Below are 25,063 nucleotides of genomic sequence, written 5' to 3'. Positions count from 1 at the left end.
CCCACAACGTGCGGTCAATGAACTCCACGAATGTTAGGTGAGTATAGTCCAACATCAGTATCTGGGCGAGAGAATCTTCCAAACCCCTCCAAAACTGCATCTTTAGATCCTCTTCATCCCAATTTACGTCCTGAAAGAGAACTAGGTTCTGAAAGAGAGCAAGGTAGAACTCAACATACTCCTCCAGAGTCCGATCACCCTGGAAGAGCCTAGTAGATTCCGGGAGGTTCTGCATTTTATGGTCAAGCCTTCTGTCAGGATTCAGGCAAGGAGATCGGAGGTAAGTGATTCAAATACAGCTTTATTTACAGGTGGCAATAGTGCAAGATGAGTATACGGTGATTTCAGGTGCAGATACTGTGAAGATCACTCGGTGCAAGGTTGACAACAGGTAATCCAGATAATTTCAAGAGTAGGGTAATCACTCAGTAATCGTCTCAGTTCGCTTATCTTTTCTCTTCTCTCTTTTAGGTATGATCGGGGCAACTGGATCAAATCGCAGACATGGAATCTCATGAGAGAACTGGATCTCAGGAATCGGATGGTAGATCTGGAGACAGCAGAACAATATCACAAAGGTTAGTTTGAGTCAGGTAAGTAGACAGAATACTCAGGCGGCTCAGAGATATCAGGGTCTTCAGGATACGGGAAGAACGGTCAGTTCCTGTTGGAGGCTTGACAAAGACTGAAATCACAGTGAGAGTTTTATGAGTTGGCTGATGAGTGTGCTGATTGGGAACAGGTGCGGGTGATTAGTAATCCGGAGAGAGTGAGTGCAGGTGCGCCAAAGAGGATCCTGGGTAATGTAGTGCAGAGACAGACGGTGAACGTGACAGCTACGTTAAATAATTATTACAATAAGTTAGGCCCCATTGTGAAATAAGCTAATTAAAATGATACACATTTATTATTCACAATATGGAAAGAGGAAATAAAACAAAGTTTGTTAAGAGCATGAATCAAACATGCCATTAACCCTCTGGGGTCTGAGGGGTCTTCTGGGCCCTGGAGGTGTTCTGACATGCTCTGACATTTGTGCTTTTTTCAGTTATTTATAAACATGTTAATGGCAAAGGTGTAAATTCACTCTAGGGCTACCATAATATGCGACCAACATGCATGTATATGTTAGAATTTTTAAGAGAATAATGTTTATGTGTGGTTATTGAAAAAAATAAAAATGAAAGTTGCTGAAATAAGAAGGAGCCTGGAAGAAGTAGAGGAGATTCAAAGGTTTTGTTTTTCAATCTGTTTTATAAAAACAACAACAACAACAAAATACAACTGTTAGCATACATTATTCAAAGTAAACTGATGAGCAATTGATGGTTATGGACGCACAATGTCTGTTGATGGCCCATAGGACAAAAATATCTATTTATGAGCCATAGACCGCGTCACCGCGAGTATTGATGGGCCATATAGACCACACGCATTTAGTGAAGCACGCAATAAACGGATCGTTCGCGAACGACACATCACTAAAACATTTACACAGTCTGTATTCACAAACAGCTGCAGCATGATAAATACTGTCATAGGCCAACCAAAACCAGAACATTTATATAAAAATATAATGTATTTAGACAGTATCACATATTTTACCGGAGGCTGAAATATATTTGCACTAAATCCTTATGTTATGCTTAAATCAAGTGATCAAAGTGCTCGTTGCCGCTGCGATCAGTGGCGCGGATACTGTGTTTGTTTTAGGCGCGCGCAGTCTTCACTCGGACGCAAACATGTCTCTGCCTGATATACAACCACTGATAAACATAATCTGATTTGATAAAAAAAAAAAAAAAAAAAAAACTATATGAGTGCGGAATCGAACCCAGAACCTCTGACATGCTTGGCAAATGTTCTACCACTAGACCACTTGAGTACACGTATTTAACTATGTGAAAATTCTCACTGTATCCTCGGCGTGATCAATTCGCTCTTGAAAATGCTGCCGTTCGTCGTCTGAGTTACAATCTTCCTCTGAGGAAAAGGTGAGTTCTTCCTCGCTGTCCAGAATCATCTGAAGGGCGTCTTTATCGGAGAAACGAGCCATCCTCTCTAAACGCGATGAACTATCAGTGAATCTGATCTGATGAAACTTCGTGTTTTCAAGGCATTGATCGGACTAGCAAAAAATATTTAATAAAAGGGTGCCAATAATTGTGGCCAACGTGTTTTGGAGAAAAACATTTATTTCATAATGTGATTTCCCCCCACTTTCAATTCTTTTACTTCAATGAAAGGTTAGAATTTTGCAAATTTTTTTTATGAAAGATCAAAAGGATAAACGATGCAGATTTATTTTTTACAGCCAGTTTTGATCATATTTACCAGGGGTGACATTAATTGTGGAGGGCACTGTATCTAACTCTGGGGGATACGGTGAATACGCTAAAGTCCCAAAAAGTCGGCGTGTTCCGTTAATGGGCTTATTCAAGTCCTCTTTTATTTTTTGAGTTCTTTTTATCCATTCTGCATCTCCCACATATGTTTTAGCAAGGTGGTTTGAGTTGCAAGTTGATGAATGAAGAAGATACTTGCCAGGTTACGTGTCCCTACTGCTTTATTAATTTATCCAGTGTAAAACCCGGACACTGCCACACAAATGTGGCTTTTTGTTAATGACTGTCCTACTACAGGATTTAATTATTTATTATTTAATTGAGTAACAGCTCACTACCAGTTAAAGACACTGCAACAGTATATCACAGGCAATTCTAGTAGCATTTTATATCAATTAATTTCTTAAATTATCCTTTGACTATGTTCTGCACTGTGAGGGTTGTGCCTAATGAATTCCCGGGTCTCGCCAGAAGATTGCGCCCGCAGCTGAATCATCTATAGTGATGAATATGGTGAAAGGAGGAATGGTGGGTAGCCACATACACACACTTTAGACAGTCACTGCTGGCTAATGAATTAACTTTACTTTTTATCTTTGCAGAATGATCACACAGAGAATGCAGGAGAACAAGGAACTGGAGAGTGGGACCAGGAACGAGCAGAGGAACAAGAAGGTAGGTATACTTCAGGTAAGAGATAATCCAAATGGATACAGTCTGAATCTAAGGGTACGTTTACACGACAACGATATGCTTAAAACTGCTGTATTCTGTATTCTGTATCACTGTATTCTGCTGTCAGATCGTTAGATGTCCGAAATGTCCTATTGAATGTATAGAAATGTATAGAAATGTCCTATTGCTTCTACATGTTGTCACTTCTTGAGTCTCTCTCTTCCATCATTGTCTGACTCCGGTTTGAACATAAAAGGCTAAATGTTTTTGAAATTACAAGCTATTGAAGCTCCGCCCTCTGTGCCGGGAGCAGCAGCTCATTTGCATTTAAAGGAACAGACACAAAACAATGCATTTTTGCTCACCCTCAAAAAAGTGACAATTTTAACCCCCTGAGGTCGGCAATCACGCCGGCGTGATCTGCTGGTTTTTTTTTATCAGTGTAAAAGAGACTCATAAATACTCTGTTGACTTTGATTTTCCATAGGAGTTTCATACATCAATCGATCCTGTTAAGTGTGTATTTTTTTTGTGTATACTCACAATAAAAACAAAGTGTTGTGCTTTTTGCCAAATAAAGAAAAATAAACACGAAGCGAGTTCTGCCATCTCTCTGTCAGTTGTCCATTCTGAAACGCGTCCAAAAATGAACCATAACTCAGTGAATACTCAGTCAAACAGTCACACAGGCACACAGGCATGAAGCTTGAATTCTCTTCTTTTAAATGAAGTAATTTTTATAAAAAACAAATATTCTCAGTTTATGCAATCTGTATGAAAAGAGAGAGATGTCAGTCGTTCTCATCTCAGCTAATTATTTTTAATGTGACCCTGCCCACGGAGAGCGCGCGCTATTCAAACGCAAATGACTGAGGCAATCCACGCAAACCTGTGAACGCCCCCATATCAGCTTGAGAAAACACATCAAGTTTAATCAGATCATTGTACTTGTTTACAACGTCTCGGCGGCGCTGTGAGGAATAATACTATCGAAATAATAATAATGGAAAATGTACCTCAGAAGTGCTGGTATTTCGAGGACAACGGATCCTGAGCTATGGAATACAGTAGTACGTTTTTTTTTTCATTCTCAAGTGAATCGCGTTCCTGTGTGTGAATGAATGAACGGCAGAGATGTGCGCTGTTTACCACAACTGGCAAAAAGACGGTTTAAATTTGAATCGCGTTTCTGTGTGTGAATGAATGTTTCGCTTTTAGCAAACTGTATTGCTATACTGAGTAAAAATCGACTGAAATATGTTGAAATAAAATGTATTTGTATAAGCAACGTATTAAACTGCAAATTAACATTTATATTTCTTATAATAAAACCGAAAGACCTATGTTACAGACATATGAAAGACAACATTTCGTTGATTAGTTTTGGATAGATTATACATTTTTACTGTAAAATATCTGCCACATCAAATAAGCTTTTGTTTGCCAATTTTTGCTCATATGTTAAATATAGTATGTTTTTTTCAAAAATAAAGTAATCAAATAATATGTTATAGTGTTTATTCCAATGTAGCCTAGGCTATATTCAAGTAATGAATCCTTAACTTTGAAATATGTATGATAAAATGTATACTTTAGTTTTTACAAAGAAAGAATACACTTGAATTGTTGTTGTAATTGTAACCTTTTTAATAAAAAAAAATATATTTACAAGGTAGATGTAAACAAACTATTAAAAGGTAAATATAAGCCTTTTCTTTAAATAATTTTTGTGTTTTATTAGTGACAAATTTGGGGAGAGGATAAATATTCCAAAACTGAAAATACAGAATGAGAATTAACTGCACAATTACTAGACATGTTTTCCTTGGATATTATAGGTCAATTTTGCAAGCACAATTTGTGAAAAAAAAAAATATATATATTGAGATGCTTCCAACTGTTGCTCTTGCATTCTTGTGGCTCAGTCAAACACCTGAATGAATGGCTCATTAAGTATGCGGGCCCCATTGTCTCCTCAGGTGCGAACCACTAAATATGCATGATGGTGTTGGAGTGTTGACGCCCACTTCGCATATTGCCTTTCCAAACAGAAAGTGTTTTGCAAAATTTAAATCAATGTATTGTGTTATGTGAATGATTAGGGAGGATGATTTTCACATCATTTTGAAGAAAAAACTCTAGGCGACAACATCCATTAGTCAAAAGTCTTATTGACACACATTTAGTATATGTTTTGTGGCCTTATTTCAGAAACTTTAGTTTTTTGTTTTTTCAATAACCATGCATAAACATTCTCTCAAAAATGCAAACATGTACATTCATGTTGATCACATATTATGGTAGCCCTGTTTGTGCTAAATAGAGTGTAATTACACCTTTGCCATTAATATGTTTATAAGCAACTGAAAAAAACACAAATGTCAGGGCATGTCAGAACATCTCAAGGACCCCAAAAACACCTTAGACCGCAGAGGTTAACATGCTATATAAAAATATCTGTGGGTTATTTTGAGCTAAAACTTCACATGACTTCACAAAACTTCACACTCTGGGGACATCAGAGACTTATTTTACATCTTGTGAAAAGGGCATTATACCACCCCTTTAAGTAATCGACAGCATGTTCGCTAATCTCCAACATGTTTTATGCTAAATAATACTTTTGTTGGGAACGATATGTAGATTTTACTATGTTGAAAAGGTTATTTTATAAGAGAAGGCAGGGAAGGGAATGTCACAACAGGCAGGACTCATTTACGGCATTATCATAGTATTTAATATTGAAGTGTTGTGTTAACTGAGTACCCTACCTAATGATGATGATATACGCTTTTTAATGAATGATGGTAAAAAAAAAATACATATAATTTTAATGAATTAATTATGTATTGAATTACAATTAAGTTCTTTTTTTTGCGCCCTGCAGTGACTAGTACTTTGCAGCTAATAGACATATTATTTCCAAAATAACTCACATTCCACAAACAATGCAGTCCTACTGTCCTACTCCTACTAGGGGGTGGTGTGGCGCAATGGATAAGACACATGCCTTTGGTGTGAGAGACCCGGGTTTGAATCCACTGTGAGACACCAATGTGTCCCTGAGCAAGACACTTAACCCCTAGTTGCTCCAGAGGCGTGCGACCTCTGACATATATAGCAATTGTAAGTCGCTTTGGATAAAAGCGTCAGCTAAATGAATAAATGTAAATGTAAATAAATGTACTGTACCTTTACTAGCGAAATGACACAAAATATAGAAGATTTATTCACAAGACAAACACACTAATAATCCACATGAAACTGATTAACGTAAACTGTAACTGACTGTCATAATTTTTTTAACTGCAGATACTGACGTCACTGCCATTACACGATAGGCTGAGGTGCCTCATGTGATCCAAGTTAGCTGTTACGCTTTCTCCAATGGTAAGAGATACAGACCCTCCGCTTTGGAGGAGGAACTACAAACAAGAATCAAAAGTGTTAAAAAAACTAAAAAACATGGCAGATATGCGCGACTGACGGTGAGAGGTTTAGATAAAGGTTTGAGTGACTAATCAAAGTTTAACCTGATTAAAAAAAATACTTATTTAATGTTTTAGGAGAGTCTCCGCATAAAAGACCCACGACTGGCAGATCAACATGCATTTATCTCCGATTCCGTAGGAAATTAAATTAAATTAAATGTGGAGGAAACTGTGACAAAATGATTGACAAGCCAGTTTATTGTGACAGGTAGTGATGGCAGTCTGACACTGAAGCTTTCATACCTGCTTCAAACCATTAACTACAATTCCATTTGAACCACTGCTCCGAAGGTTGCTTTGGTATGGAAAAATCACGTGACATATAATGTCTGAAGCAGTCTGGTTCGCAGCGGCACCGCCACACATTCATTCCCTCTGAAGATGTGTGCGATAGATTTATTTCACTCGTCTTAAAGGATTAGTTCACCTCAAAATTTACTCACCCCAATGCCATCCAAGATGTCCATGTCTTTCTTTCTTCAGTGGAAAAGAAATTAAGTTTTTTGAGGAAAACATTTCAGGATTTTTCTCCACATAATGGATAACCAAATTGTTGAAGTCCAAATCAATGCAGTTTCAAAGGGCTTTGAAGTGCTTCAAATGGCTCTGCACAATCCCAGCTGAGCAATAGGGTCTTATCTAGTGAAACGATTGGTCATTTTCTAAAAAAAAAAAAAAATGTATATACTTTTTAACCACAATTGTTCGTCTTGTGCAGCTGGTCTGTGACGCGCCATGCATTACATAATGAAGTACAACATGGACAGGAGGCTTTAAAGGATTAGTTCACCTCAAAATAAAAATTTGTGAAAAAGAAACAGGACAAAAAAATTGAAACTGCATTGATTTGGATTTCAACAATTTGGTTACCGTTGAAGTCCATTGTGTGGAGAAAAAATCTGAAATGTTTTCCTCAAAAAACTTAAATTCTTTTCCATTGAAGAAAGAAAGACATGAACATATTGGAAGGCATTGGGGTGAGTAAATTATCAGGAAATTTTTATTTTGAGGTGAACTAATCCTTTAAAGCCTCCTGTCCACTATCTAGCCGGGATAATTTAGATGCAGCCTTGGCACTTCCCCAGGCGAGGTCGCTGTTACTGAAGCTTCGAGTAATGAACCCATTTTCAAAACAATTCTTCTAAGTGGTTCAGTGCTTTGCCAAAGCTTCATTTGCCCATCACTAGTGACCGGATGCGACAGAGAGCAACCATTAAGGACGTAATTGTATAACGTGATAGTATGTCCAAAAGCTTGTGTACTCTTTTACTCTTAATGAACCTTTTTTTCGGCACAATTTGATGAAAGACTCAAATGCTTCAGAAAGCCTGAAATGCTTCAGAAAGCCTCGGTTTCCAATCACTACTCAAAAGTATCTACTTTTTCTTCACAAAAAGAGTACATACTTTTAGGGCGTTGTTAGATCTTGTGTGAGTAGTAAGCACGACACCGTATATCTTCAAATACCTCTTATTTTATTCCGAACAATAACTTCACGTTTAACACTAAGCACACTTCTTCTTCTTCTCTTTCTTTCACCCAGTTATTTTTCTTCTTACAACACAGCATCTCTAGAGGTAGCATTAGGAATTACAGTACAGGACACAACATTTCCCCTCTTTGTAAAAACATTTTTCTTAACTCAACCAGAAGGAAACATGTACTCTGAATAAAGTGGCTGTGACAACCTAGACAACTAGGTCCCTTTTTCCAACTCATGGAAAAAGGGAGGTCTTTTTCCACTATTAAGGCGAGACACGGCAGGCAAAAACATCGTTTTTTTTTTTACTGGTCAAGTTTGAGATTTGGGGATATTTGTCTTCAATAACATGTCTTCTTTCAGACTTGTGTCGAAAAAAAGTCCGAAATACACATTTAGGTCTTTATTTTATTACACTTTGTCTGTTTGCGTCTGTAGATTTCTCATAAATTCAACAAAAGTTTGCGTTCTTAATCAACCTGCTGCTCCGCGATCTCTGCCGTCAGCCTGTCATCAGAAGCACCGTTAGGAAGCTCTCTCTCTTCCAAAAAACATGGCGAAAATCATTTTTTTAAGGCTATTGACAGTATTTTCTGATTTACAGGATAACAAAAGTAGATATCCATAAATCCCTCTGTAATTTTTTTCCCATCTAATAAGTTAACACAATGAAAATTTTTTTTTTAATCTGGCTTTATCCAATACTCAGATATCGTTTTTTAAAATATATGCAAATTAGTGCATATTTGATTAGATATTGCCTGATTTGCATATTTAAACATTAAATTACAGAAAACTTGTAATACATTTTTTTCTCATCTTAATGTAGGTAATCAACTGGGAAAGTTTCATGGTGATATCTGCTAGTTAAAAATTTTACCCTATTCACCTGTAGTGTCTCGCCTTAAGGTCTACCTGGCTGCTATTTCAGCCTGTCATGTGGGTGTTGAGGGCTCTACTGTCGGGCAGCACCCTCTAATCCGTAGATTTATGAAGGGTGCGCGCCGCTCTTTGCCAGTCATCAGAAGAACTGTTCCGGAGTGGGACCTCTCCATGGTGCTGGAAGCTCTGTCTCAACATCCTTTTGAGCCTCTGGGGAGTATTTCCCTTAAGTCGCTGTCCTTCAAGACAGTTTTGCTCTTGGCCTTGGCATCTGCTAAACGTGTCAGTGAGCTACATGCACTCTCGGTTCATCCCTCGTGCACTAAATTCTCCCTCAGTGGAGATAAGGTTTCCCTTAAGCCTGACCCGGCCTTCATGCCGAAGTGCTTCCCTGCGTTCACTTCGGAGGTGTTGGAGCTGTCCGCTTTTCACCCTCCACTCTTTGCCTCCCCGGAGGATCAGAGGCTGAATGCTCTGTGTCCCGTCCGTGCTTTACAGACATATGTGACCAGGACCAGTGCTTTCCGGAAGAGCGACCAGCTCTTTGTTCCATGGGCCCCCCCACACAGAGGGAGTCCCATATCGAAGCAACGCCTCTCACATTGGCTTGTGGACGCTATTTGTATTTATTTTGATCTCCATTAGCTGTAACAAGTACAGCTATTCTTCCTGGAGTCAAACCAACATGCTGCTCTTCAAACAATTTTACACCAGTTTTTTTCCAACACCACACACCTAAACACTATTAAAAAACATAGGGATGTCTAAACACCACAACCCCCCACCCACCCACCCACCCACCCACCCACACACCCACACACCCACACACACACTCATGCACTCACACACACACATACACACAATATATACAGTACATATACATAGGACCTGGTTTCTACAATTATTTTCAGCAGTGAAAGAGAGATTACTTGACTCATAATTAGTTAGTACTATCATATCATAACTCTTACAATAACAAAAAAATCATCATTAGATTCAGACATTAGACAGTAAACATCATTGTTACTGACTGCAACCTTAAGTTTACAGTCAACTAACACGAAAGATGCTTTTTCAAAAGGACTTTAAATTGGTATTTGCTGTTTGCTGTAATGATGTCACTTGGCAAAGTGTTCCAGTTATACATTGCTCTATACATTACAGTACTTTTTCCACAGTTGGTTTTCACTTTGGGTAGTTTGAATCTACCCTCCGTGGCATGCCTGGTTTCATAGCTGTGTTCATCAGAGCTGAAGCATAGCCTTTGCTGTAGTACATTAGGAATTTTGTTAATGAAAATGCTTCTTGTCAAATTTAGCAATGAGGCTAACAATCTCTCCTTTACTTTTAACCATGACAAGTCCTTATGCATCATGTTCACATTAGTTCTTAGTGGGCATCGAAGTGCACACTGAGCTGCTCTATTTTGGACTGTTTGTATGGCCTTTATATGTGCTGCTGCAGCACAGGACCAAATCTCGGAACAGTAATCTAACTGTGACAGTACAACAGTTTTTATAACATCTGCAGTCATGTTAAAAGACAACATGTTGGAACACCTTCTAACCATCGAAATACCTCTACCCATCCTACGTACTACTGCATTTATATGACTAGACCATGATAATTTATTGTCCACTTCTATACCAAGTAGTTTGGTCTCTTGTACTTGTGCAACATTTATATCCTTGACCACAATATTCAGTTTGGGTTCATTCAACAGCATATATCTGGTTCCAAAAATTATACTTTTTGTTTTACCAATATTTAAGACTAATTTATTATTTATGACCCACTCAAATACAGATTTTAATTCCTCTATTAAAACAATTTCCAGTTATTGCACTGTACTTTGTGAAGAATAAATAGTTGAGTCATCAGCATACATTGCGATCTTTGACTTTCTTAAAACCAATGGCAAGTCATTTATATATATAGAAAACAGGAGTGGTCCTAGACAGCTTCCCTGTGGTATACCACAGCAAACAGTCTTTTCATCTAATAAACTTCCATTAAAAAAAACAGTTTGTCTCCTGTTTATTAAATAACTCTGAAGCCAAATTGATGCTGCTGAACTAAACCCATAACATTGCATCTTTCTTAACAAAAGGTTGTGATCAATGAGATCAAAAGCTGAGCTAAAATCTAACAGTACAGCTGCTGCAAACCTTCTGTTATCTATTGCTGTCAACCAATCAGTTGTCATCTGAGCCATAGCAGTAGTGGTTGAGTGACCTGCTCTGTATGCATGTTGGAAATCTGTATTTAAGTCATTATCAGAAAAATATTCTTGAATTTGTTCAAAAACAATCTTTTCCAAAATTTTGCTCAGAGCAGGCAGCAGACTGATTGGTCTACTGTTAGAACCGCAGAATGGTACAGTGTTGCTTTTTGGTAAAGGTACAATTTTAGCCATTTTCCATGCCAATGGATAGATACCCTTATCAAAACTCAAATTTAGGATATGAGCAACTGGAACCGCAATTAACCTTGCAACAAGTTTTAATAATCTTACATCAATATTATCTACACCTGATGGTTTTTATTTACATTCTGTTAGTAACTTTTCAACCTGGTTCACAGTGACATTCATAAACTCAAACCTGCAAGTCTTTCCTGCCATAATGTTATTTATAATTAAACTTTCTGCTTTTGTATTATTTGTTTGTTCCATTTCACCTCGTAGTTTTTCAATTTTATCACAAAAATAGTTATTTAAGTGATTGGCTATATCCACTGGCTTTGTAATAAAATGACCACAAGATTCCAGAAATGATGGAGTAGATCTAGCATTCCTTCCCAACATGTTATTTAGGATACTCCATAATTTCTTGCTGTCATGCCTCTCATTTATAATCAGATTTTTATAATGCCACTTCTTTTTCTTTTTCTTTTTCTTTAATTTGGATACATAATTCCTTATCTTTCGGTATACCTGCCAATCTGAATCATAATTAGAAATATTTGCCGCTTTCTTAGCCTCATCTCTTTGTTCCATACAGTCCTTAGGTTCAGTATCAATCCAGCCAGCTCTTATGTTCCTTACTGTTCTCTTTTTCAGAGGGGCATGTTTATCACTTACTTCTAAAAACTTCTTGTTAAATGTTTCAACTGCATGATCTGGATTATTACTCCTCAAAACATCATTCCAACAAATATTTCTGACATCCTCAATAAAACCATCTTCAGTAAAGTGTTTATATGATCTTTTAACTATTATTTTGTGCCCTCCTTTAGGAACCCTAGTTTTTCTTACCATTGCTATTAGGTTATGATCGCTGCAGCCGATTGGTATTGATATTGCTTCAGTACAAAGATCACCAGAGTTTGTAAAAATATGGTCAATCAAAGTCGATGTTCTAGATCCATTACTCAAACTGCAAATCCTAGTTGGCTTGGACACAACTTGTATCAAGCCACATGCCTCAGTAATAGAATGAAGCTTATTCCTTGAAGGACATTGTAGTGAATTCCAGTCTATATTAAAGTCTCCCATAATATAGATTTCGTTTTGATTATCACACACGTTATCTATCATAATACATAATTTATCTAAATAAGCTGAGTTTGCATTAGGAGGACGGTAACAGCAACAAAACAGTAACGGCTTTAAATGCGGAATATGGACTTGAAGCCATAATGCTTCAGTCTCATACAACATTAAGTCTGTTCTCATTTTTACCGGTATATGGTCCTGTATAAAGATAGCAACTCCACCACCCCTTGCATTTCTATCTTTCCTATAAATACTATACCCTTGGATATGAAGTGAGGAGTCTTCAAATGTGGAGTCCAAATGAGTCTCTGTGATTCCTAATATATGTAAATTACCTTTTAATAGAATATCTGTAATGTCAGTCACCTTATTTCTAAGACTACGTATATTTAATGTGCCAATTTTAGTCCCTTTCTTTTTAATTTAGTAAAATTAGCCATTTATCAATTAAGATTTTCCATTGAACCACTCATATAATCTCTGCACATAATTTTATCGTTATTAGATCCCACTTTAAAGACAATATAACAAAAACAAACACTCACACACCCATACTCACACTTATTCACACCCCCTAAATCTGTGATCATTGTATATATATATATATTTTTTATAACTTGTGCAATAATCTTCTCCTTATTGTCCTGCTGTGAAAAAGTACATATCTTAGTCCATTATTATCAGCATTCAATACGTTCCCTATATATTTTCATAATACAATTTACAAGGGTCCGCCAGTCCTCCAATAAGCTGTTCCAGATATTGTCATATGACGCACTCACCAAATCAGCAGCGTATTCGCCCTTCGTCACGTGCCCGGCAATGCGGAACCAAAACAATAGTTCTTTTCATTCCAGCATTAATTTAAGCGACCGGGCTACATCTTTCCAGCGAATTCTATTCCGTACTCTCCAAGCTCTTAAGGAACAGCTCCAATTTTACAGGATCCTCAAAGAACTTGTGCTCATGGCCTTTGGACACCTTTATATTTGGACGCTATAACTATGACTTATGAAGCAAAGGGAGTGCAGCCCCCTAGGGGCATCAGGGCTCATTCCACAAGGGGCTTAGCCGCCTCTTGGATTTTGTTTAGGGGAGTGTCACTGCAGGACATCTGCTCCGCTGCCAGTTGGGCCTCCCCTCATACCTTTGTGCGTTACTACCGGCTGGATGTCACCAGAACCTCTGTAGCACATTCGGTTTTAGGGGTGGGGTCTTCTTAACCCTTCCCTGCAATCCCGTTGGGTAAAACCAATAAGGAATGAATGGGCCGGCTGGCCATGCTCATTCCTGTCACCAAGCATTTTTTATTACTTCATGGGTGTATTTATGTGCGTTGGTTGTTGCTGGGGTTATTATCATGTATGTGTCACATGCATGTTTCATGTCCTGCTTGTCCACAGCAGTTAGGTGTGGCGTCACCTTTGCAGGTTCATGATTACGGGACGTGTCAGGCACCGCCTCCCTGAGGCGACCGTCCTTCTCTGGCTTCAGAACCTCACTGTGAGTGTATTGGGCAATCGGGGAGCTGTCCATGTCTCTCCCATAGGTGGATCTCGAACATGAGATGATGAAAGAGAACAATAGGTTACTATCGTAACCCCGGTTCTCTGAAACATCGAGTGGAGAGATCCACCAGCTTTGCCCCGCTTGCCGCACGAGAAGCGAATATACTTACTGAGGAATAGCAGCGCGCGGGGGAGTTATATGCCCTAGGTAAGGGGGTGTGGCCTTACCTGGCATTGGCTGCGTGCTTCTGTCTGTCTTGCCAGACTTGGTGCAATTGGATGTTTCTGCAGAGGTCAGGTACTCTTTCAATTTCTGTTTCTCCATTCATGATAACATCATCCAGGTAATTTTTTAAACCTGCTACGCCCTCCAGGATGGTGGCCATCATCTTTTGGAAAGTGGAGGGTGCCGACGCCAGGCCATAGGGAACCCTGCAAAATCTGAACAGGCCGTCATGAGTGATAAAAGCTGTAATATCTCTACACTCCTCATGCAGGGGAAGCTGATAGTATGCATTAGCCAGATCTATAGTAAAATACTGTAGCACCCCTAAGGCTGGTAAGAATTTCCTCAAGTTGTGGTAATGGATAGCAGTCAATAATGACGGCTTTGTTAACTTCACTTAAGTCAGCACACATTCGTATCCCACCTGTTTCCTCCCAGTAACAACGATGGGGGACACCCAGGCTGAAGCATCCACACGTTCGATGACACTTGCTTTTAGCAGACAATCTAATTCAGCTGAAACAGACGATCGGACTGCAAAAGGTAAGCGTCGCAATTTCTGACGCACAGGTTTTACTGTGGGGTAATTTTTTGCCTTGTGGACAAAGTTCTTTACACATCCTTTTTCAGAATCTGTCAGGGATGTGGTATTGGTGGCCATGACCGAGGAGCAGACATTATCACCCTTTATTTGAAGTTTTATGGCAGAAATCAAGTCCATGCCTAACAAAGCAGTCCCATTATCCACAACGAAGAACGTGGCAGCAGCTAACGCACTTCATACACACGCTTGTGTTTGCAGGCATCCGAGTACAGGTATGTATTCCTGTGTCTAAGTCACAAGACGGATGGCAGGTGTTGATAATTGTGTGTCACTGAAGTGGTGTTTATAAATGTGAAGAGGCAATATAGACACAGAAGAACCTGTATTCACAACGAATTGTACTGTGGTGCCAGGTGAAGCAGGAGTATTGTCAGTCACTTTACAATGTAGTTTCTTTGGTTCTTCGGCAGAGTTCTCTAGATACAGCACTGTGATGTCATGCACTTGCACATCACTCACTGGGGCTGAACGGCACACACAAGCAAAATGTCCCTTCTTGTTGCATAATTTACTAAACACCTTTGCAGCTGGGCACTGTGCTGAGTTAGCTAGGTGTTTGTCTGAACCGCATCTGAAACATGACTTACGAGTCGAAGAAGCGGGGACAGCAGTCGGACGTGAAGGGTGTTTCCCTCTCTCATGATGTGGCTTGATTTGTATGGCTCGCACTGGAGCATCTCTGTCGGCCGTCATTCTCTTTGTGTGCTCAGCCGCAGCTTCTAATTGTGTTGCAAGGGTAGTTGCTTTCTGTAATGTCTTTCAGTGCATAAAAGATCCGTTGACCCTCTGCGCCTAAACAGTGAAGTAATGTAGCCCTCCTCCGAGCTTCAGGCCATGCAGCGCCCACTGCGTTGATTACCATCAAATAGTTATTGAACATGCGCAACCACATGCCGAATGGCATGGTAGGCTCTCCCGGGCAGGCCAGGAACATTGACGGTGCAGAGACATGCACAGACATGGTTGATAAGTCAGTAACGTTAAGCAAAACTTAGTATCCTCCTCGCCAATTTGTTAGATCTTGTGTGAGTAGTAAGCACGAGTATGTGTGCAGTTCATAATTAGTTCATGTTAGTTAACTAATGTTAACTAACTAACCTTATTGTAAAGTGTTACCCAAATAATTATAAAATGATCTTACATAGAACACCAGAAGCCATCGCTTCCCCTTGGGGAGGGCTTACAGTATAGTCCACTTAGAATAAATTAAAATGAGTGAATTCAGACCCCATTTTAAGGGCGCATGCTTGGCCATAATCAATGTAGCGTGTGCACAACGCGCATGCACTTTGCTTCTCTCATCTACACACAGACGCAGCAGTTCTCATTTTTAGAAAACCATACATTATTACAAGGAAAAATATTAACACACGAGCGAAATCATTGTTGTGTCCATGAAGATGTGAATAAATCTAGCTTACACATTTACCCAAATTTTTATACGCCTGTTTAACCAAAGCTAATTTGGGTGGGTTTCTCCCATCCCCATACAATGTCACTTCTCTGTCTTTTACGGCCCTGACGAGAACATCAGTCTCCTCGGCTGTGAACTGCTCCTGGCACGCGCCTGGCAAATCCGCCGTTATAATAGCAATTCGCCATGGAACAAGTGCGCCTGCTCTTAAAGGGAATGTGAGATGTCGCTCTGATTGGTTTATTTCACGTTATGCCCAAACCACACCTATGAATAATGAAGCTACTTCAGACCAACCCATTTTAGATTTGCGTTGGGCGCAAGAGTCATTTATCCCGCCGGTATAATAGCAACAGCGCCCAAGACCCGCCCACAAAGTTACTGCGTTTCGCGCTTGATACTTGCGTTTCAGATCGTTAAAATAGGGCCCAGTGTGTTAGTAGGGCTGCCACTTTTGCATAGTTTGTGCTTTCTGTTTAATAATCATTTGAAACTTAGCAAACTAGCAGCTCCAGTAGTAATGAAAAGATTATCTTGAACTTTGTCAATGAAATAGCATGTATAAACCTTAATTAAACAATTTAATAATTAATTTAAAAGGTGTTTATACCTGTATGATATTACGCTGAACCTACATTGGACGGTTTGGAAAATGGATGGATGGATGATTCAGCTATGGGCGCCATCTTCTGGCGAGATGCGGGAATTCTTTTGCATTACCCTCACAGTGCATCATGGGTATTCTTTTTTTTTTTATTAATCGCGCGCATTCTGAAATAGAGCATTACCGCCATCTACTGTGGGTAATGGATCACACACTATTTTCCTTCCCTCCCCAGACCTATCAGGCCTTGTGCTTCTGATGGTGCTGCGTGTTCAGCTCCTCCATCTTCAGCCCCATGTCTCTCACAGCCCAGAGAGAGAGGAGGGGAAAAAATATTTAAAATGACTGAACTGTGGGGCTGGAGCCATCACAGTACTCTGATCGGGGGCTGGAGCCGTCACTGGACTCTTGGTCAGGGGCTGGAGCCATCACCGGACTTTTGGTCAGGGGCTGGAGCCATCACTGGATTCTTGATCAGGGGCTGGAGCTATCAGTGGACTCTTGGTCAGGAGCTGGAGCCATCACTGGACTCTTGCTCAGGGGCTGGAGCCATCACTGGACTCTTGGGTCAGGGGCTGGAGCCATCACTGGACTCTTGGTCTGGGGCTGAAACCATCACTGGACTCTTGGTTGGGGGCGTGATGGACAGTGCAATGCTCTCTGAGTTGGGCTCTAGAATTTAATTTATCTGGAACTGATTCTGGACATGAGGACCTGAAGAGTGGAAATCTTCTTGATAGGTGGGTCTGCTAGCATAGCTGACAGGTCCGCGATGTTTGAGACAGTTTTTCTTGCCCAAAGAAAAATCGGAGCACTTATCAAGATGGTATTGAAAGCAGCCATTGCATGGTTTTGAGGAGGGTGGCTGGCGTAGGTTTCCTCCACATGGCAGACGATAACCTCTCCCACAGCGAAGTACGAACCAATTAGCCACAGTGCATAATCAAGATAGGCCTCCAGAGAACAGGTGGTAGCAGACACTGGCATCTGTTGATAAAGATGATCCACCCCAGAAGATTGTCTGCAAGGTTCCATCATTCCATGGTACCAGGTTGGAAAGATCAAAAAATTCCTCAACATATTCTTCAATTGGGCGACCATCTTGTGTAATGGATAGGATGTATTCAGATTCCATTTGAATGGACAGATTTGCTGGGTCAAAAGATATGATATCCATGGTTGCTGTTGTCGGTTAATGGTCAGGTCTTCTGTTACACCAACAGAAAAAGACAAAACTGAGGTAATATTCACAAACAGATCTTTATTTGCAGGAACATCAAAGAGGCAAGCGATGCACACAGTTGAGTATCTGAATTCATAGAATGGCTTGAAACACTTAGCTGGGATGATAACAGTCCTTTTCCTTGCAACGAGCTGGCTGGTGAGACAAAAGGAGCAGAAGACTGACGAAGACTGAAGACAGAGTGACGACAGGTAAGTAATTCAAGGTAAGTGGTTGGGCAAGTGGTTTTTTTTTTTTGATTGATTTGTTTATTTAAGTTCAAACACCATGGTGCCCAGCCCTCATGGGCTTATTAGACACTACAGTAATAATTTAACAATTATCTCCAGATAGCCACGTGACGTAACACAGAACCCAACCTAACATAACTAAACTACTAAAAATAAGTACACATACAAATAAAGATAGCTTGTCATATGGGATACAAAATACTTTGCCGCAGATACCAGGCCTTTTCTATAAATTTTGCCAAAGCAAAAACATCATTTTCAAACAGCCAGCACAAAATCTCCCCTTCATACTTCCAAAATATATCAGGATTTTTTAACTGAATTGATTCAAAAAGAGAGTTCCTTAAATCACAGTATAAAGGACAATAAAAACAAAGTGAAATTCATCTTCCACAACCTGGAGATCACAGAATTCACACAAACGTAAATGTTCAGGTGTACCCTTAAATCGACCCACTTCCACTGCCAGAGGTAAGGTACTAGTTCTCAATTGAGCACAGAGGGACCTCTGCCTTCTCTTTAGATTAAGGAAAATATAAGGTTCTGTAACATAATCATTCTTAAACTGAACATAATTTCTAAGTTTTGGCTTCTTCCATATATCCTGTTTCCATTGATCTTCATATTTACTTAACAATCTTTGTCTGACAACATTTATATTACATTGAAGATTATTTTGGTACATTATATAATACAAGTCAGATGCAGACAGTATTATTGAAACCTCTCCAGACCAGGGGTGATACTTTGCTCTGTCCCAATTAAAAATCTTCCTAGTTAGCCTTTCCTCTGGCAGACTGACAAGACGGTTCCACAAGCGCACCATTTCACACCTTTGTTTTACAATACATGAATCCCATCCTGCATCCCCATTAACAGCAACCTTTGCTGCATATTTATGCACACCAAGAAAACACCTTAAAGCACAATTTTGAACAGAGTTACAATCAAAAACCTCTTCAAAACCCCAAACTCCTGCAGCATAAAACAAAACTGAATCAACCAAAGATTTATACAGTTGTGTAAATGTAGAAAAACCAAGATCTGTACATAGTTTCATTTTGCTCAACACAGAACCTAATGCTCTTCCAGCAGACTCTGCTAGTATTTTCCTTCCCTCTGTAAACTTCATATTTTCATCAAAAACAAAACCCAAGATATTTATAATGACGAGTATACTTTAAGGGCACAGGGCCAAACTGAAATGTATGAAGACTCTGTAATTCACTTTTTTCCCTAAAATGAACAACTTGTGTTTTTTCGCTATTAATAGTAAGACGCCATTTACTACACCATGAACTCATAATATTCAGCATATTTTGTAAATTCACTTCATTTTCAGCTATCAAAACAATGTCATCTGCATAAAGCAGAATACTTAGATTCATGTCCTCAATTGGCACACCAAGATTACCCTGCTTAATTTCTTGAGCAAAATCATTTATATAAAAAGCAAATAAAGAAGGGGAGAGTAAGTCTCCCTGCTTCACCCCAAAACGCATTGGGAACCAATCCGTTCTTAAATTATTTATTTGTACACAAGCAATGGAGTCTTTGTAAAGGGCTTTTATAGCATTATAGAATTTTCCATTGATACCAGATGAAAGTAATTTAAACAGCAAAAGGTCTCGGTTAACACAATCAAACGCCTTTTTGAAGTCCCTTTACCCTTGACCAAACGAGCTCTCACCACAGAGGATAACACATAAATATGATCAATACAGGCCCTGTTTTTCCTAAAACCATTCTGTTCATCTACCAACCCTCCATAAACCTCCAAAAAAGTATTAAGTCTGTTGTTAAGGACTCCTGAGTAAATTTTATAGACTGTGCTGATCAAACTAATCCCTCTATAATTCAACGGGACTCTAGGGTCATCTTTTATAGATTTTGGGGTGGGTTTAATAATTGATCTATTCCACACAGATGGGATAAAACCATTTTGAAAACATATGTGACACAAACAATGTAGGACGTTACACAAGTTAGGGTTCTTAAGTACCTCGTTAGGGAGATCTTCAATGCCCACAGCTTTATTTTCCTTGGCTTTGTCTAGCACTTTAAGTACCTCATCTAATGTAATATCACTGTTCAGTATATCATTTTGATAGTATATAGTATTCATCCCAGTTTCCAGCTCTAGTTTTACTTTACAAGTTTCTTCTAAGAAATTATCATCAAATAAAGTGGAACTACTATAAGCATTTAATTCACTGTAATTTTTTCCCCACTTTTTTATTATTTGACCGAATTCAAAAGAAGATCCACCACTTTCCAATAAAACCTCCATGGGTATTAATGTTTTCTTTTTTGGGCCTAACTTATGTATTTCCCTCCAGAATTGCTGAGGATTACCAGTTTGTGGGGGCGCTCGAAGGTGGTCTCGCCCAGGGTGTAATTCAATGTAGAACCGCCACTGCTAGGACCATATTTAAGAAATATTCTCTCTGCAGAACACAACTTCAACCATAACTCATTTAATTCATTATTCCAATAAGGTTGTTTAGCTCTGTAATATTTCTTTGTAGAACCTATTTTTTTTACAGGACAATATTTCTCCATCTCAGCATGTAAAAGATTACAGAGATTAGTATAACACTGGTCCATCTTTTCCTGATTTTCCTGTACAATCTGTAATTGGCCTATTACCTCCAGTAGGGCCCTGCAACACATCTTTGAAGACAGAAAATCAACAGGGTAACTCCTGTCTCGTCTTTTTGCATGCTGTAAACAGTCAACATTATTTTGAATATTAACTACCTTCCCCGCTTGAAAACGTAAACAAAGAACTGAATGATCAGGGAGTCTGCTATGATCACCAATCAAATTAAAACTTTCTGGACCAACCCTGTCAATAAGCTCAGAAGGGGAATAAACATTAAATCCAAGACATGTTTTCAAATCAACATGAGGTGTCACTATGTAATCAACAACAGCTTTGCCCCTTACAGAAATGGAAGTAAAGTTGTCATTTTCAGGATTTAACCTCCCATTAAGTATACAACATTTAGAGTCCTTCAAAAATTCCATAAAGGTATGACCATGCTTATTTACATTCGTGTCCAAAGCTATTCGAGGAGAAAGATCATCTCCTTCCAAATAATCCTTAAGCGCCTGAGTTCACAGTTTGACAGCGTCCACCCATTAACATTCCAGTGGACTAACAAAAACTGTTCATTAACAAACCTGACGGGCTGGGCAAGCCCTTCTCAAGCATGACCGCCATCAGCTGCCAATCCCTCTCTCGTCGCACGCCGAGGCGACTGCGTCCGCTTCACCATGCGTCCATTGGCTGCCAAATAGAAGTCCCTACCGACTGCAGTTTCACGGATCAAAGTTCTAAAGTTAAGTTCCATCATCCGTTCGGATGCTGAAGCCACATCAAAAGATATTTAAAATCGTATAAGATTTTCAAAATGTGAGAGACCACAAACATGAGGACAAAAAATCCTAGATTTAACAGTTTTGCTCCTATAGTGTGTGGTGTGCCACGATGTAAAGAAGACAACACACCGCACACAAACCTATTTTCAACCAGAGTGTGACCACGGGAAATCTTGCAAATTCTCTCGGTACTTCAGAATAAACATGGCGGACGATATGCAGGAAGAAATTTCTATGATAGAGTTTGGAATGCTTTTGACAGAACATTGCCTCAATGTCCATATCCATTTCACTCTGTGCTGCGCCATGACTGTGGTTGTTATGCTTCCGTTTTCTGTCACCTCGCTTTCTGATTGGGTATCATTTCGTTCCACCTGACAATCAATAGAGTATGTGCGCATTTGTCCTCTGAGTTCCCACCACACATCAGGATTTCTGATCGTAAATATTCAACATGTTGAATATTTACAATTTGCGATCGGGCGGCTCCAATGTTCTTCCGGGCAGGTTCGGTCACTCTTAACACACCTCATACCACAGGAAAATCTGATAAAGTAATCTGTAGAAACATCAAGATAATTGGGACTTTACTTAGGATTGTCGGAAGGGGAGAAATTGGACCGAATATTTTGTGGTGTGGCCCCAGCATAACTCCAAAGGAAACAACGAGAGCAGACATGGGTGAAGTGGAGAGTGGCTGCTTATATGTATCTCTTGAGGAGTTGATAATCAGTGGCAGATGAGATGATGGCTGACTTAGTGCAGGTGGGGACCAGGAGGGATGCTGGGAAATGTAGTGTGAGGGTGACAGGTGATAGTAAAGTGACTGGGGATTGTGACGCCTGTATGTCCCAGTCTAGATATAATATAATCTTCTTTCCTCCTCCCACCTGAATTCCTTCTTCTTCCTCCTAATGGTTGTATTAAATGTAGATACCTGCCCTTTTGTTCATTATCCTAATAAAATTGTCATTTTTGATTTATCTCCTTTTTATTATTATTGATTTAAAGCGGCGCTATGCAGTTTTGGCAATTTCTTTGCTGTTTTCTAGCTTTTTGCTCGCAGGTTTCTCTATAGAGCTCCCCCTACAGCTTCGAAATAGATATTTGACAACATCGCGTCAAAACTCGTTGGCGACTCTCCCCTCTCCCATCTTCTCCCTGTGGTCATGTGCATTTGTTTTCAAAGAAGCCGGCAAACGCACAAAGCCATGTCCACTGAGGTATGTATGATACACAGAAGGCTAGCATATAAATGTTTAGATAGTGTATGTGTGCAGTGCCGTAAAGCAACTCGTTACATCGCAAGACCTGATATCACGCGCGATACTTCCTGACGCTGAGGCCGGCAAAGTTGCAAGGGTGTTTTTCCGCTCACAGGCGCTAGGGGGGTGCGAGAAGACCACTATTCAACCCAAAAAAAGTCATAAAACCATTCCAATGACTCCGAAGCTGTTCAGTTAAGGTAAATTAAGCTAAAAAAAACTGCATAGTTTCTCTTTAAGTTCTGATCAACTATAGATTATTTGCATATCTGTACTTTTCTTTGTCATTTCTTGTTTTGTTATTTATCTGTTTCCTTATTCCCTGATACTTCAGTATGCACAAGAACATATACAAACTTATTTTGCCTGCTGCATTATATAATATCTGAAGGATCTACATCAATATATCTTGTCTAGTTTCAGACTGTTGAGCATCCAGTCTTAACAGGGCCAAGCTTGAATCTGAACATATGAGAGTTTTGTTTAATCCCATTTAATTTATTTTATTTTGCTATCAAAATTGCTAGTAATTCTCCCGTAAACACTGAAACTTGATCTGATATAATTTTTTCTTCTGCCTCTTTCAATCTTGGTATGATGTATGCAACCCCCACCTGACTTTTCCCTGGATCTTTAGATGCATCTGTAAAAACCTGTATATAATGTTCTTAGTCCATAAACTCCCTTGTTAACTCTGCCTCTAATGCATTTTGACCCTTCTTGTCTTGCTTCCAATAGGAATAAAACAACATTTGGTTGTGGTAAAATCCATAGAGGTATTGGTGGTAATATTACAGCTAGGATAACTTTATACTCGTTTAATTTCATATCCTGTACTAAATCTTCAGTGATGCAGCCAAAACTATTAATGTTCCCAACTTGCCTCTAATATATATATTTTTCTCTCATGATTATTCTTCTGACCATATACATTTTCCCAGTATGTCAATGTCAGTTGCTTCCTTCTTAAGTGGATTTGACATTCTATCGGCCCCCCATTCAAGACCTGATACACAACTCATTACATTTAAAATCTTACATTTGTCTTCCATCTTATTTATGTGTGTACTTCATGTCACAATCTTTTTGATTTAAATCTTTTTATTTGTAAAGAAAATATATTTGGTTTTCTCCATAGAGAATTGTAATCCCCATTTATAAGAACATTTATCAATATTATTTAAAGCTGATTGCATTTTATTAACAATATAATCTACATTCCTCTAAACCAAGGAGCTCCATCATCTGCAAACAACAATATATCTATATTAATATCTATTGTTGCAAACAGGTCATTAATCATAATAATAATTAACAATGGACTTGTGGAACCCCATTCTAAATCAAACCTTTTTCTGATATATACTCTCCAATCATCACTTTTATAATTCTTTCTATTATTATTATTATTATTATTTTGAATCCAATGATATACCACCCGTTCCAATCTGATCTAATTTTATCAGCAAACCTTCCTTCCATAACATGTCATTGTCAGGGTCGGTGAGGGATAAGGCGAGGAATCAAGACACTTGTGCAATATAAACATCACTCCCCTGGTCTCAAGAGGTCTTTAGTGTCCTTGTTAGCATGCCCGCCTACCAGACCGGAGACCACGGTTTCGAATCCTGCTCGGAGCGGTTTGAGTAGGACAGGTTACATTTGGTGCTATTGACCTGAATGGGAGTGAGGTTTAGGGGGGGTGAGTGTAACAGAGCTGGACCAGTAAGAGCTGTGCGAGTAAACCTCAAGAGACCTCAAGAGGCCTCAAGAGACGAGCTAGCAGCTGTGGTCTTTAACGTCTTTGTTAGCCCGCCTGCCTTCCACGCTGGAGACCCTGGTTCGAATCCCGCTTGGTGTGGGTCGAGTAGGACCGGTTACATTAGAACAACAGGCGTTTATTTGTATCAACACTGCCCCGACAGTGGAAACGCAATTTGATTTTGGCCTCAGTGCTTGAGGTCTAAGGCATGTGTTAGCCCTGGCTCTCACTGGCCCAACATTGGAAAAGCGGCTTATGACATTGTTATTACAACTCTCAAGCTTATCTGCTAATTGTATCACAGCCACAATCCTTCAGAGACTGGATTCCAGTTTCAGATATTGGCAGCAGTTTGTCTTCATTATCAAGACCAAACTATGCTCTGTTTCTGTTTTCAGAGGCATTTCATCATTGCAGAACTTCAGTGTTTTGGAAACATGTTGTATGTTAGAAG

The sequence above is a fragment of the Rutilus rutilus genome (assembly GCF_951802725.1).
Source record: "Rutilus rutilus genome assembly, chromosome: 11".
NCBI lineage: Eukaryota > Metazoa > Chordata > Actinopteri > Cypriniformes > Leuciscidae > Rutilus > Rutilus rutilus.
Note: the sequence above shows the minus strand (reverse complement) of the source record.